This window comes from Medicago truncatula, chromosome 4 (genome assembly GCF_003473485.1).
Source record: "Medicago truncatula cultivar Jemalong A17 chromosome 4, MtrunA17r5.0-ANR, whole genome shotgun sequence".
Lineage (NCBI taxonomy): Eukaryota > Viridiplantae > Streptophyta > Magnoliopsida > Fabales > Fabaceae > Medicago > Medicago truncatula.
Genome location: NC_053045.1, coordinates 383,006 through 398,153, shown reverse-complemented (window position 1 = coordinate 398,153; position 15,148 = coordinate 383,006). Strand labels below are relative to the sequence as shown.

The following is a 15,148-nucleotide window of genomic DNA, read 5'->3' as shown; positions in this document are numbered from 1 at the left end:
TGAGGTTTTTCGGATTTTAAAATCCGAAATTATATTTTACTAATTCCGATTTTTAATCCGAAATATGCTTATGTATAATCAACGATAAGAATATCTCCTATTTCAACAGTTTTAAATTTTGCTTTGAAAAACAACCAAAAAACAAAGTAAAAAAATGCTAAAAACATGTCAAATAAAATCCTAAAAATATGGGTTTAAACGATGATATTTTGAATTTTGAGGGGAGGAGTCCCGTAAGAAGTCCCTTATAAGGAAGTCTTGATCTTTGATTTTTTTGTGAGTTTCTGGGAAAGTTTCGTAGCAATCCAATTAATTAGTCTGAAAATTGGATTTTTGACTAAGAAGAACTAACAATGACCCAAAACAGAAGGATGAAAATTATGAGAATATTAATATGGTCTTTAAAATGACTATCCATGTTATAAACATGCTCATAATTTGTGCTGATACAGTTGAGATGATATAATCCGAACTATTTTCTGTTACCCTAATTTTTTGGGATTTTTGAATTATAAGATCCAAATTAGTGAAAACTTCATTTTGTTCATCCCATAACAAAGGAAAAACTGAATTGAGATTATAAAATCTAAAAACTCTAAGAGCATTTTTGTAAAAAAATAGGACGCGAAAGAAACCCTATTTTGACTCAAAATAAAAAAAGCCCAATAAGAAACTCAAAATGTATTGGGTCTTAATTTGGTTTAAATACATTTTGAGTTTTGGCTATATTTAAAAGGAAGGAAGCAAGCAGTACTACTTATTACCCTTGAAGTCTGCAAATCCACAAAACAATGGCTGTTGGGAATTTGTTCTGAGATCCCTGAAAGAGGACGGAGACTACAACCGGCGCTACATGAAATTCGTCGATTTTGATGATGAAAATGATTGATTATACAGTGGAAGGCAACTGCTTGAAATCTCTCTCCGCCGTCTCAAAACAGTTAATCTCCGATTCTCTCTCACTTGTTTCCAATTGAAACAACTAACAACTCTGAATATCTCCGATCAACTTCATTTATTACTCTCACTTATTTCTCATTGCCAACTGTTTCCCCTTGCTTTTCCAGCGACTTAATTGCTTTTCCACTTGTTCAAAAACTGTAAGCGAGGTTATCATCTTTAATAGCTATCACATAACCAATCAAGGTATTGCTTCTGCTCTCCTTCAGAGACCAACATTGACCTCTTTATCCTTTTCCACCGACTTTCCCAATGATCTTGACTTTTACTTCATGTTTCATTGACTCCTTGTTGGACTTTGTTTTCAATCCTCAATTAAAATCTCTCTATTTGGCTCACAATTCATGGTTAAGAGATGAATACCTTATAATGTTTGCTTCAATTTTCCTGAATTTGCAGCTAATTGGTTTGAGCTATTGTGATAACATATCTGACAACAGTATCTGTCGAGTTTTAAATAGATGGTCTAAGATTAGGCATTTGAACTTAGCCCACTGCTCAAGAGTGAAGTTGTATGGTATGAACATTAGAGTTCTCAAACTTGAGGTGTTGAGCTTAATAGATACAAGAGTCTATTATGAAGCACTTCATGTGATCTCAAAGAGTTGTTGTCGGCTTTTGCAACTATTACTGCAAAATTGTGAAGGTATCACAAAGATGGGAGTGAAGCATGTGGTGAAAAACTGCACACAACCTGAGAGAGATCAATTTAAGCGGTTGTAATAAAGTGCATTATAGCCTCAATGGTATTTTCAAGGCCATCATTCAGAAAGATAGTTGCTCCACTTCATTATCTTTCCCATGACAAAAAGAGGGAACTCTTTTTACGCCATGGATGCATCATTGACTAGTATTCTGGAAAAGCTTTCCTGATGTTTGAATTCTAAAATGTAAGAAGTTTTTGTTTACAAATTTACTTCTTCGAGAAAGTTAATTTACTTCTTTTAAATGTCAATTTACAAATGTGTATTTGCTCATCGGTTTGTGTATTATATGGCCTAAGTTTAAATTGTAATGTTATTCATCGCTTTACCTTGTATTATATAACTTGGATAAAATTCTTGTGTTCGTACTTATTGCAATATGGAATAACAGTTGATGCATCGAGTTCAAATAATTATGCACGTGTTTCACACACTAGTTATAATTTGTGGCATGCTCAAGTGGTTTACTTCTGCAGTTAGCTCCTGTGCATCAGCCCCTCTCCTCAACTGGCTTTTATGATGCTGCATGGGCCTGCATTTACCTTGGGTCCTAATCCAGTTTCTTGGTGGTCAAAGAAGCAGACCCTGGTATAGCACACTCCAGTGCCAAGGCGGAGTATAGGAGTTTAGCTAATCTCTCAGCAGAAATGCTCTAAATTCATTCACTTCTTAATTCTTACTAAGCTGGAGTGCAAATTCAAAACACCTAAGATTCTTTGTGATAATCTTTGCACCGTTTATCTAGCTCATTATCCAATTCTGCACAGTCGTACAAAACATATGGAGTTTGATATTTTTTGAGAGAAAGTACTCAACAAAAGTTTAATTGTTTTCCATGTCCATCCTCAAGACCAGTGGGATGATGCTCTTACCAAGCCTCTTTCAGCTGCCAGGTTTTGCTCTCTTTGTGAAAAGTTTAGCTTGGTCGAGACACCCTCCACCTGTAAGGGAGAATGCTAGAGTTGTACCAAGTCAACTAGTTTAAAGTTCTCTATAAAAGCTTCTGAGTTAGTTAGGTTGTTAGTTCCCTCTCCCTAAATACGTGTTGAGTCGGTTAGAGGATTGCAACTAACTAACTGACTCAAGTATATGACTACAGCCTCACACTTAGAGGATTGCAACTAACTAACTGGCTCAAGTATATGACTACAGCAGTACAGCCTCACACAATATAATTCATTCAAACAATTAATACAATTTTTGTTTCTCTCAAATTCTCTAGTTTCTCTAGATTCAACAGATTTGAGTCGTATTGAATGTGCAAATGGTATTGAATGCACAAATGATAAATGTATAGTGTTTCAATGCACATTAGTTAAAATGAATTAGAGAATCTTTGTTTTAAATTTCCATACCAAACTTTTGAATTGATTCTATATGTAAATACTGAATTTTATATTGTAATAGATTAAAGAATAAAATGTTATTGGTAAATCCCAGCTTAATGGTAATAGGGATAGCAAATAAATAGAGAATAGGGAGTAGAGAGGGGCATTCTATTTTGTTAATTGGAATTCAGTTTGGAGAGGAGCATTCTAGTCTGTAATTACCTTCACTCTGCTACAACTATCTTTAATTCTCAGGGGAACTTGCAGTGGGCCTGTTGGGCTTTTTTTTGTGAATATATATATATATTTTTTTATTGGAGAATACTTGCAGGGGAACTTGCACCGTCAACATTCTAAATAATGGACACTTGAGAATTTATACAATTAATTCAATATCAAATATTAATCTTTTATATTCACTTGCTTATAGACTTCGATGGCATTTAAAATATGTTTCATGAGGTTGCATAGTTGTTTTAACATATTCTCCAACTAATACACATACTTTTGTGCACATGTTCTGATGTATGTCTTAATGTGATTATATATGCCTGCAATATTAGAAAGGGACACAACTTTTTCATGAGACTTCACCTTTTTCTTAGAGAAATGCCATCGAAGTCTATAAGCAAGTGAATATAAAAGATTAATATTTGATATTGAATTAATTGTATAAGTTCTCAAGACATATTTTAATGAGTTGAGTCGACAAAAGCCTCACTTGCAGAGGCAGTACCATATGCAAAAAGAATGTGGGGATGGTTTTGCTGAATTGTGAGTCATGCTACATACATAGGGGAATGTAGATGTCAAATAATTTGGCAGGTGGCAGCGTTTGTTGTTTCGATTTATTGCTTTCTCAAGTTTTGTTTGGCTATGTGATTTCTAAACTCTTTCTGTTTTGTTCTACTTATTTTTCTATAAAACCTTTTATGTTGGGTATTTTTTATTTTATGTACTTCCTACTCCTAGTACTCGTTGTGCTTTATGTTATGAATTCACAGCAGGAGCTTCAACTATTAGTTCTTACAATAGTAACTAGTTTTCACGATATCAATTATTCAAGTTGAAATCATATCATGACAAATATTTATTTTATCCCTTCTACAATGAGTGACACACTTGTTTATTTTACACACATTAAAAAACATTACTTCTTCCCTCCCTAAATGTAAAGCTTTGTTTGGGAGTTTGGAGGGGAGGGGAAGGGAAGGAAATTAGGTTTGGGAGGGTGGAAAATATTAGAAAAAATTGAGAAATCTTTCAAAAATTTTAAAAGAGTAGTTTTTTTAGAGAATGATAAATTAATGCATATGATTACTATATTTTTAATTTTAAAAATATTATAACAACATAAATTAAATTTGAAGAATTCATATGAACCCCCAAAACCCTCCTTCAATATAATTTTGAGCTCCCCCAAATGAGGAGGGTTTTGTATTATGAAGAAAAATTAACCCCAAAGCCCTTCTCTCCTATTTTCCTCTATTTCTTCCACTTGCTTAGTCCTTTCCCTCCCTTTCCCTTCAAACTCGCAAACAAAGATTAAGTCTCCATTACAAATTTCACATATATTACAAAAAGTTTGTAGCATAACTAATGCGTCCATTTTGTGTGGAAATATTACTATTTTGTCATTTGTAGTTCAATTTTGATTTTTCATATTTCAAACGAATTCAGTAGTATTACTTATGGTTATCTTTGGAAAAAAATTTAAATAAATGCATTTAAAAAAAAAAAAAAAGATTTATATTTATTGACGAACTTTTTGCCAAATGAAACGGGTGTTGTTTAGGATGTGTGTGGGTTAGTTTCCTATTTTGTAGCCAGTCAGTTGTAGTGCTAAGTCTATAAACTTGACCTTTTCATTCAATAAGTGAAAACAAAGCATTTTCCTTTCCAATTTGTTTTATGTGTTAACATCTAGCATCATAGCTAGGTGTGTAGCAGTAAATAGAAGCAGCATACTTCAATCATGACTACAACCAGGGATTAGCAACTCCGTGCAACCTACAATTCCAAAACCGGGTGAACATTATGATAATTGGGCAATGCTCACGGAGAATTTTTTGAGGTCAAAGGAGTATTGGAATCTTATATATCCAGGGATTCCTCAACAAGCTGTCGGTGTTGTATTGACTGAGAACGAGAAGAAAACATTGGATGAGCTAAAGTTGTAAGATTTTTAAGGCAAAAAGTCACCTCTTTCAAGCAATTGATCGAGTTGTGCTTGAAATAATTTTAAAAAACGAGACATCGAAGGAGATCAGGTTCCTTGAAAAAGTAATACCAAGTCACTGCTAGAGGGAAGCGAGCTCAACTTCAGGCCCTGTGACGTGACTGGTAGATTTTACAGATGAAGAATGGAGAATCAATTAATGACTATTTTGCTCGAACTCTCACAATTGTAAACAAGATTAAGAATGTATAGTGACCAAATGTCGAATCTTACCGTTGTCGAAAAGATTCTTCGCTCAATAACCTCCATGTACGATTATGTAGTGTGTTCTATTGAATAATCTCATGATTTAGATTCCATGAATGCAGATGAACTCCGAAGTAGCTCGTTGGTACACGAACAACGAATGAATGACCACAATTCACATGAAATTGTTGGCGTCATTAGTTTAGTCAAACTTGTGATTGTGATTAATCGTCATTAGTTTGGATGACTTCCAGTCCAGGAGGCGGGGACTTGACCCGGTTGCGTTGCTTATTAACCTTGCAAGTTGGTGGTTTTTGATATAAAATTGACTATGGCTGTATTTTTCAGGACGGTGTGTGGTTCACCTCTTTAGACTACAAAAATGCTCAACCTGACCCCCTTCGAGAGTTTGCTGAGAATTTACTCGTTGAAATTAACACCAATACTATGAAAGACATTACTCGCTTTTGTAATGTCTTTGTTGATTTGAATTTCCAGGTACTTTTCCTTTCTGTTGTTTTTTTGGGTGGATTTTGTATGCCTAAACCACCCTTGCTTTTTCTCTTTCATCTCATGCATGCCATGAACAACAACATTTTGTCCATTTTTATTTCATTATCATCCGGTTATTTAACTAGTGCGCCTGATGTAGCTATTTAACCGTGTTTATGCAACATCCAGATAGAAATTACTTGATGTATATGACTGCTAAATAGAAACGTGACTTCAAAACAATATTGGGGACCAATAAGTTAGTTTTGTTGTGTTAACTTTTAATGCATTTGATTTCCCATTGTAGGACTCAGAAGCTAAGATGATATGGGTGGATCGCCTGGGCTTGGATATGCGACTGTTTTCTCCTAACTACGGCTTATTCTAGGTCCACATTCATTTCCCTAGAGAAGTCACCGATGAAAAAGGTGCAAAGTCGACATTTAATTGTATGTAACAGTTGGCTTGGGAGGTAGAAAGAAACTTCCATCCTCTGGATTTTGAGAAGGTTACAAAATTGAAACACATAAAGTCATGATACTCTTGAGTTATAATTTTTTTTGCACAACCACTTACCGATTTAATCAAATATGCAAGGTGAAACTTTGTAATTTTTCAAGCAAATGACCATTTTTTGGTGTTTGTATTCCGTTATGATTCATTTGAGGCTTGATGTAGAGATCACTTTGAAGACTTGGCTTAATTAAGTTTTGCAAGGTAATTTTTGGCATTTGACTAGTCTGTTCCAAGCCTCCTCGTGACTTTCTTTGAAAGAAGTGACTGACCATTAGAGGAGGAAAGGAGTGTATATAGGGTTTTTAAATTTTTTTGCAAATCGTTCTATTTTTATTTTTATTTAAATACAATTTCTATATTGAATTGAAAATTGAAAAATTATATCTGTAATTGGATTAAGACCAACAATAAAACTCTGGAGTAGTATCTGTTTATACAAAATGCACGTAAACCCTAAAGTAAAATTGCCAATTCAATTAATTCAAAACTGATAACTAAATGTGCAAACTAAGATGAATGCCACAATATATGATTTCTTTGGAGTGTTACCAAATAACGCCATATCATCATGTGTTTGGCAATGGTGTGTAGTGTTTGTTATATGTACATCTCATAGACTTTATATGAATGACCTTGGTTATGTGATCTAGGTCATCCCATCGGTCTACGATAATTTCAGATAGCAGAGTCTAATGTTCTGAACTTGCCATCAAACACATGCTTGCCAATTCGGCTATTCCAGATATTAGAGCCTAGTGGCGAATCTAAAAATATAAGCAAAAATAAACCTAGGAGATTCAATGTTCAGTAATATGAGTTTCAAAATTCACGTTTTATTAATTTTTTGTATGAATTGGTACCGATGGAAATACCTTCCTCTATTTTTTTTTTGGTTTTCACTCTTCAGGACATATTATACACCTAATAAATAGTATTAGTAAAAAAGCAACATCCCATATATCCCATGAGTTCAGCAACAATAAACCATAGAATTCATTTAGAAATTGAACTAAATTTCACAATTTTTGATAATGTATAGTTTTTAAACTTGTATTGTATCTCATTAGATCTCACTTCTCATCATACAATTCCACTGTGATACGACAACAAATAATTGCACAACATGTGATAATTGCACAAGATGATTTATACACAACCGGTGTCTAGCTAGGAAAAAGAAAACAACTAGATATATTGAATATTCTAACAAAAATTCTGTTACACTTATGTTATAAATCTAAAGGGTTCCAATAAAGAGTACATTAACATGGATCGCTGAATAATTGATATGGTTAAATATATATATATATATATGATGATCCAACTATCCCATGCATCTTACCAGCATTTCTATAATGCACAAAAATTTTACTCCTTACATTACTATTATCACAAAGGGAAAAGAAACTTACCGCTCCCATTTTACCCTACCCTCCTCATCACCATTAAACAGCACTCCCAGCAAGAAAACCTTCCATCTTATGTAAATTTCTTTTAACATTCCGTCTGACAAACATATTGTGTGTATCCATAAACAACATCTGACCAAACTGCTTTGGGATCTTAACACCTCTATTTAAGCGATAAACCAAACAGTCGGTTCCGACGCACAATGTAATGATTCCGGGTTCCTCATGTTCGGCGACAAAATATTTTCTCGGTGACTCTTCAGTATACCAAGTGGCAACCTTTTCAAAGAAAGCGAGTTCATCATCATTACACATATCATTATCATCATCACCACCACCCATATCACCACCATCTATATCACCACCACAATAATGAAACCATTTCAAATCCAAGCCAAATATAATGGGTAATTTCTTTTCATCTGCTATATAATCCTCCTGTCTTGATTTCTCTATTTCCTTTTTCAGAGTTTCTACCATACGATATTCTAACCATCGTGTAGCCATACCTCTATCAGATGTGACTGTTGTGAAGATATCTGTATTATCTAGTTTCGCTCTGTATATACGAAAATTGGTGGTGGTTGCTCTAAGAGTGGTTTGAATCAAAAGTTGGTTCATTGGGTTGATATGAAATGAAGAGAGAGAAACAAGAAAATCAAGAAATTGAGAGAGAAAGAGCGAGGTTTTAATTTTTGAAAGAGAGAGAGAGAGAGAGAGAGAGAGAGAGAGAGGTTGGAAAATTTGTAGGTGATTGGATGCTATAACATGCAGAGAGAAATGAGAGAACAAGGAGAGAGAAAGAGAGTGAAGAAGAGTGTGGTTTTGGTTTTCTAAAGAAAGAAATGAAGAGATACCGGGGTTGAAAAATTTGTAGGTGATTTCATGATATATATTATAACATGTAGAAATGAGAGTAGGGGAATTATTATACAACATGCACATAAACCCTAAAGTAAAATTGCCAATTCAATTAATTCAAAACTGATATCTGTAACGCCCTCTTTGAATTATTTGTTTTATTTATTTATTTATTTGAGTTTAGAGTCCGTTCTTCTAGAATTTAATTAACTTATTTGATAAGTGATATTTTGTTATGTGTTGATATATAAATTAGTAGCCTATATTTGTTTATTTAATTATTTTAATGAGATAGAGTCGAATTATATGAATTATTTGATTATGTGGTATGTTGATATTTTATTAAGTGGTTTTATTTTATTATTTATTAGAATATGATTAAATAATAGAATAAGTAGACTTGGGGGGCTGAATTAGAAATTAAAGAAGTTTAGTGGGCTTAAGTAGAATTAAGAGAAGTGGTTAGTGATATAAAAGAGGAGAAATTAGGTTAGAATAGTTTTTACGTGAAAACCATTTGGGAGAAAACAAAGAGAAGAGAAGAGTCAGAGAATGAGAAGTCTGTAGAACCTTGCTGTCAATCTCTAAGGTAAGGGTGGGACTAACATTCAATAATCTTGAGTCTATGATTCTGAAAATTGTATTTAACATGTTGTAGGTTTAGTTTTTGAGAATTTGAGAATTAGGGTTAAGAGTGATGATTGTGATGATTTTGAATGAAAGTGAAGTTGAATAATATATGTTGCTTTTTATGATTTTTCTTTTCATCTCTGCCCCGAATTTGAAATGAAATGTGGTATTGATTTGTATAGAATTGGTCTTAGGTGTAAACCCGAAAGTTGTAGGTATGGATGTTAGCTTTCTAATGTCGTTGGTCTGACGTCAAAAAGATTTATAGAATTTGAGTTATGGTCAAATTACTGCACGTAGGTCACAGTGAATTTTTATGAATATCAGCACAACTTTGTCCGAATTTGAAATGAAAACTGGTATTGATTGGTACAGAATTGGTCTTAGGTGTAAACACTAAAGTTGTAGGTATGGATGTTAGCTTTCTAATGCCGTTGGTCTGACATCAAAAAGATTTATAGAACTTGAGTTATGGTCAAATTACTGCACGTAGGTCATAGTGATTTTTTATGAATTTCAGCACAACTTTGTCTGAATTTGAAATGAAAACTGGTATTGATTGATACAAAATTAGTCTTAGGTGTAAACACGAAAGTTGTAGGTATGGATGTTAGCTTTCTAATGTCGTTAGTTTGACTTCAAAACGATTTATAGAACTTGATTTATGGTCAAATTACTGCACGTAGGTCACAGTGAATAATTGAATATGATTGATGAATTAGTATATGTATGTATATGTTTGTGAATACGATATTGTTCATGATTGATGAAGTGTTATATGAATGTATATGTTTATGAGTATGATGTTGTTTATGATTGATGAATTAGTATATGTTGTGAATACAATATTGTCCATGATTGATGAAGTGTTATATGTATATATGATGTTTTAAGATGTTGATTTACTTTGATGATTAATGTGAGAATATTTATATATTGTGAAAGACGTTGATATGAAGTTATAATGGTTGTATTAGATGATTATTGTTGATGTTGACTTGCTGTAAATTATTTGATGGTGTTGCCTTGCTGATGTGATGTATTAATATCATTAAGATGCTAATGTTGGTTTAAGTTGTAAGATGTTGATCCAAATTATTGGAGTCATAAGAGATGTCTAAGCTGTTAAGTTGTTAAGATATTGAGTCCATTGCATACTCATTTACGTTGGGTGAGGGCTTGATGCTCTGTAATGTATATTTATACATAATATGTGAAGGGAGAGAGCTTGATGCTCTGTGAGCCTATTTACACTCAATATGTTGGGGGCTTGATGCCCTGGTTGGTACCACATGCATGATTAAGAAGTTGAAGTTGCGTTGTTGTTGTCGTTAAGTTGTCATTTGTCAATAAGTTGTTCATAAAGAACTAAGTGAAATATTAATATTTATTAATCGTTGTTGTTTAAGTTATTATGAAATGATAAATATGTGTTGTTATATTATGACGAGATGATGAATATGTTGTTGTTTAAGTTATTATGAGATGATAAATATGTGTTGTTATATTATGACGAGATGATGAATATGTTGTTTTTAAGTTATTATGAGATGATGAATATGTGTTGTTATATTATGATGAGATGATGAATATGTTGCTGTTATATTATTATAAGATGATGAATATGTGTTGTTGTATTATTATAAGATGATGAATATGTGTTGTTTATATCATTATAAGATGATGATTATGTTATGTTGTATATGATTATTATTATTATTAAGTGATGATTATGTTGTGTGGTCTAAGTTATTATGAGATGATGATTATGTTGTGTGTTAAAGATGATATTTATGATGTGATGATCTATGTTGGTTATGATTTGGTTATTATGTGCTATATGATGAAGTTTACAATGTGATGAATATGAAGTTAATGATAATTAGAAGTTGGTTGAGTTATTAAGAATCATTACATAAATGATTATTATTACTAATAGATGAAGTTATTTATGTTGTTAAATATAATTACTGAATTATATGCTTGATATTATTGTTTTGTGAAATCTCACCCCTTCTGCTTGGAAATGTTGCTCTTCGTATGAGTAACTTGCAGGTGATCGAGTTTAAGTTGATGTTAGATTGCTGTCGTAAGTGGATTATCTCTCATGTGTGTCTTTAGGTGCTCTGATACGTAACGAGATGAGTTTGTTGCATGCTTTTCTATTCCTTACATATTGCTTATGAATTTACATGATTAAGTAGTTAATTGGATTTTTATGAGATACTTTGATGAGGCCTTCGTGCCAAAATTATTTTAGATGTTCGAATAAATTCCGCTGCGAAGTATTAAATATTATGTTATTGAATTTTGAAGGATAATTAGTTAATTATTCCGTTTATGATTTTAAGAAAAGAAGTGTGACATTCCATTTTTGTGAATTACTCTGATTAATTAAATGAAATTTTTACGTTGGGAAAACGGAGTGTTACAATAACTAAATGTCCAAACTAAGATCCACAATATTTGGTTTCTTTGGAGTGTTACCAAATAACTCCATATCATCATCTGTTTGGCAATGGTTGTAGTGTTTTTTATATGTACATCTCATAGACTTTATATGAATGACCTTGGTTATGTGATCTAGGTCATACCATCGGTCTACGATAATTTCAGATAGCAGAGTCTAATGTTTTGAACTTCCCATCAAACACATGCCTGCCAATTCGGCTATTCCAGATATTAGAGCCTAGTGGCGAATCTAAAAATATAAGCAAAAATGAACCTAAGAGATCCAATGTTGAGTAATATGAGTTTCAGAATTCACGTTTATTATAATTTTTTGTATGAATTGGTACCGATGGAAATACTTTCCTCTATTTTTTTTGGTTTTCACTCCTAGTAGCAAATTATATTTGAGAAGCCGAGATTTGTTTATATTCATGAGCTTAATTAAAGGAGGCAAAAGAAATATGTGCTTAAATGAACATACGAATGAGTTTATGAATCAATTTCACTTTTAGACAAAACAAGTTGAAATATTCGAGTCTAACTAAATACAATCCAGGACATATTATACACCTAATAAATAGTATTAGTAAAAAAGCAACACCCCATATATCCCATGAATTCAGCAACAGTAGACCATAGAATTCATTTAGAAGTTGAACTAAATTTCACAATTTTTCATAATGTATAGTTTTTAAACTTGTATTGTATCTCATTAGATCTCACTTCTCAGCATACAATTCCACTATGATACGACAACAAATAATTGCACAACATGTGATAATTGCACAAGACATGATTTATACACAACCGGTGTCTAGCTAGGAAGAAGAAAACAATTAGATACATTGAATATTCTAACAAAAATTTTGTTACACTTATGATATAAATTTAAAGGGTTCCAATAAAGAATGCATTAACATGGATCGCTGAATAATTGATATGGTTAAATTGATATGATGATCCAACTATCACATGCATCTTACCAGCATTTCTATAATGCACAAAAAATTTACTCCTTACATTACTATTATCACAAAGGGAAAAGAAACTTACCTCTCCCCTCCTCATCACCATTAAACAACACTCCCACGACTAGGTACCCTCCCCTAATTCTAATTACCATTACAATCAAATAAATAAACCAACAATGATAGGACGTCCAACACAAATAAAATTACAAATACAACATCATATACAAACACACAATGCAAGTGGTAATTTTTATGTCTAACAAAAAATACAAATTCAAAACAAACTAAACGATCCAAACAAACAGATCAAACCAAACCATCAGATAACATAAAATCTAATTAACACATCAATTTAAATGATTGATACTACTAAGAGATTCAAATCAAGTGGTAAAAAAAAGTAAAGCAAAACATCCATCGGTCTATGGCCCAATGAAACTGTTCCCAATATTGCAGGACAAGTAAGAAGTAACCGTAAGAGATTGAATATGCCTTTCATTCAAATCTGCATTGCTGCTCCAACATGAGGGAAGTTAAAGGTGCTGTTTCCAACACAGTCACGAACATCAATGGCCTCTAAATAATTCCTTATACTCTCATATCCACTTCCAGGTTTGAACTGATCGAGACCAAGAACCCCTTCAGCAAGAAAACCTTACATCTTATGTAAATTTCTTTTAACATTCCGTCCGACAAACATATTGTTTGTATCCATAAACAACATCTGACCAAACTGCTTTGGGATCTTAACACCTCTATTTAAGCGATAAACCAAACAGTCGGTTCCGACGCACAATGTAATGATTCCGGGTTCCTCATGTTTGGCGACAAAATATTTTCTCTATGACTCCTCAGTATACCAAGTGGCAACCTTTACAAAGAAAGCGAGTTCATCATCATTACACATATCATCATCATCACCACCACCCATATCACCACTATTTATATCACCACCACCATAATGAAACCATTTCACATCCAAGCCAAATATAATGGGTAATTTCTTTTCATCTGCTATATAATCCTCCTGTTTTGATTTCTCTATTTCCTTTTTCAGAGTTTCTACCATACGATATTCTAACGATCGTGTAGCCATACCTCTATCAGACGTGACTGTTGTGAAGATATATGTATTATCTAGTTTCACTCTGTACATACGAAAATTTGTGGCAATTGCTCTAAGAGTGGTTTGAATCAAAAGTTGGTTCATTGCGTTGATATGAAATGAAGAGAGAGAAACAAGAAAATCAAGAAATTGAGAGAGAAAGAGCAAGGTTTTGATTTTTGAGAGAGAGAGAGAGAGAGAGAGAGAGAGAGAGAGAGAGTGAGAGAGGGTTTGGAAAATTTGTAGTTGATTGGATGCTATAACATGCAGAGAGAAATGAGAGAACAAGGAGAGAGAAAGAGAGTGAAGAAGAGTGTGGTTTTGGTTTTCTAAAGAAAGAAATGAAGAGAGAACGGGGTTGAAAAATTTGTAGGTGATTTGATGATATATATTATAACATGTAGAAATGAGAGTAGGGAAATTATTATACAACATGCACATAAACCCTAAAGTAAAATTGCCAATTCAATTAATTCAAAACTGATAACTAAATGTGCAAACTAAGATCCACAATATTTGGTTTCTTTGGAGTGTTACCAAATAACTCCATATCATCATGTGTTTGGCAATGGTTGTAGTGTTTTTTATATGTACATCTCATAGACTTTATATGAATGACCTTGGTTATTTGATCTAGGTCATACCATCGGTCCACGATAATTTCAGATAGCAGAGTCTAACGTTTTGAACTTGCCAGCAAACGCATGCTTGCCAATTCGGCTATTCCAAATATTAGAGCCTAGTGGCGAATTTAAAAATATAAGCAAAAATGAACCTAGGAGATTCAATGTTGAGTAATACGAGTTTCAGAATTCACGTTTTATTAATTTTTTGTATGAATTGGTACAAATACAACAAATATAAAACATCACATGCAAACACACAATGAAAGTGGTAATTTTTTTGTCTAACAAGAAATACAAACTCAAAACAAACTAAACGATCCAAACAAACAAACCAAACCAAATCATCAGATAACATAAAATCTAATTAACACATGCAAACACACAATGCAAGTGGTACCGATGGAAATACCTTCCTCTATTTTTTTTGGTTTTCACTCCTAGTAGCAAATTATATTTGAGAAGCCGAGATTCGTTTATATTCATGAGCTTAATTAAAGGAGGCAAAAGAAATATGTGCTTAAATGAACATACGAATGAGTTTATGAATCAATTTCACTTTTAGACAAAACAAGTTGAAATATTCGAGTCAAACTAAACACAATCCAGGACATATTATACACCTAATAAATAGTATTAGTAAAAAAGCAACACCCAATATATCCCATGAATT

General features: G+C 32.8%; 1 long non-coding RNA gene across 1 annotated transcript; it reads left to right on the top strand.

The window, feature by feature from the left end:
- The first annotated feature begins 746 nt into the window (after positions 1-746).
- Positions 747-6,637, top strand: LOC11425090 (uncharacterized). Its single transcript, XR_003010940.2, has 3 exons — positions 747-1,146; positions 5,766-5,915; positions 6,217-6,637. It is a non-coding gene; the product is annotated as an uncharacterized lncRNA (long non-coding RNA).
- Positions 6,638-15,148: the final 8,511 nt, after the last annotated feature.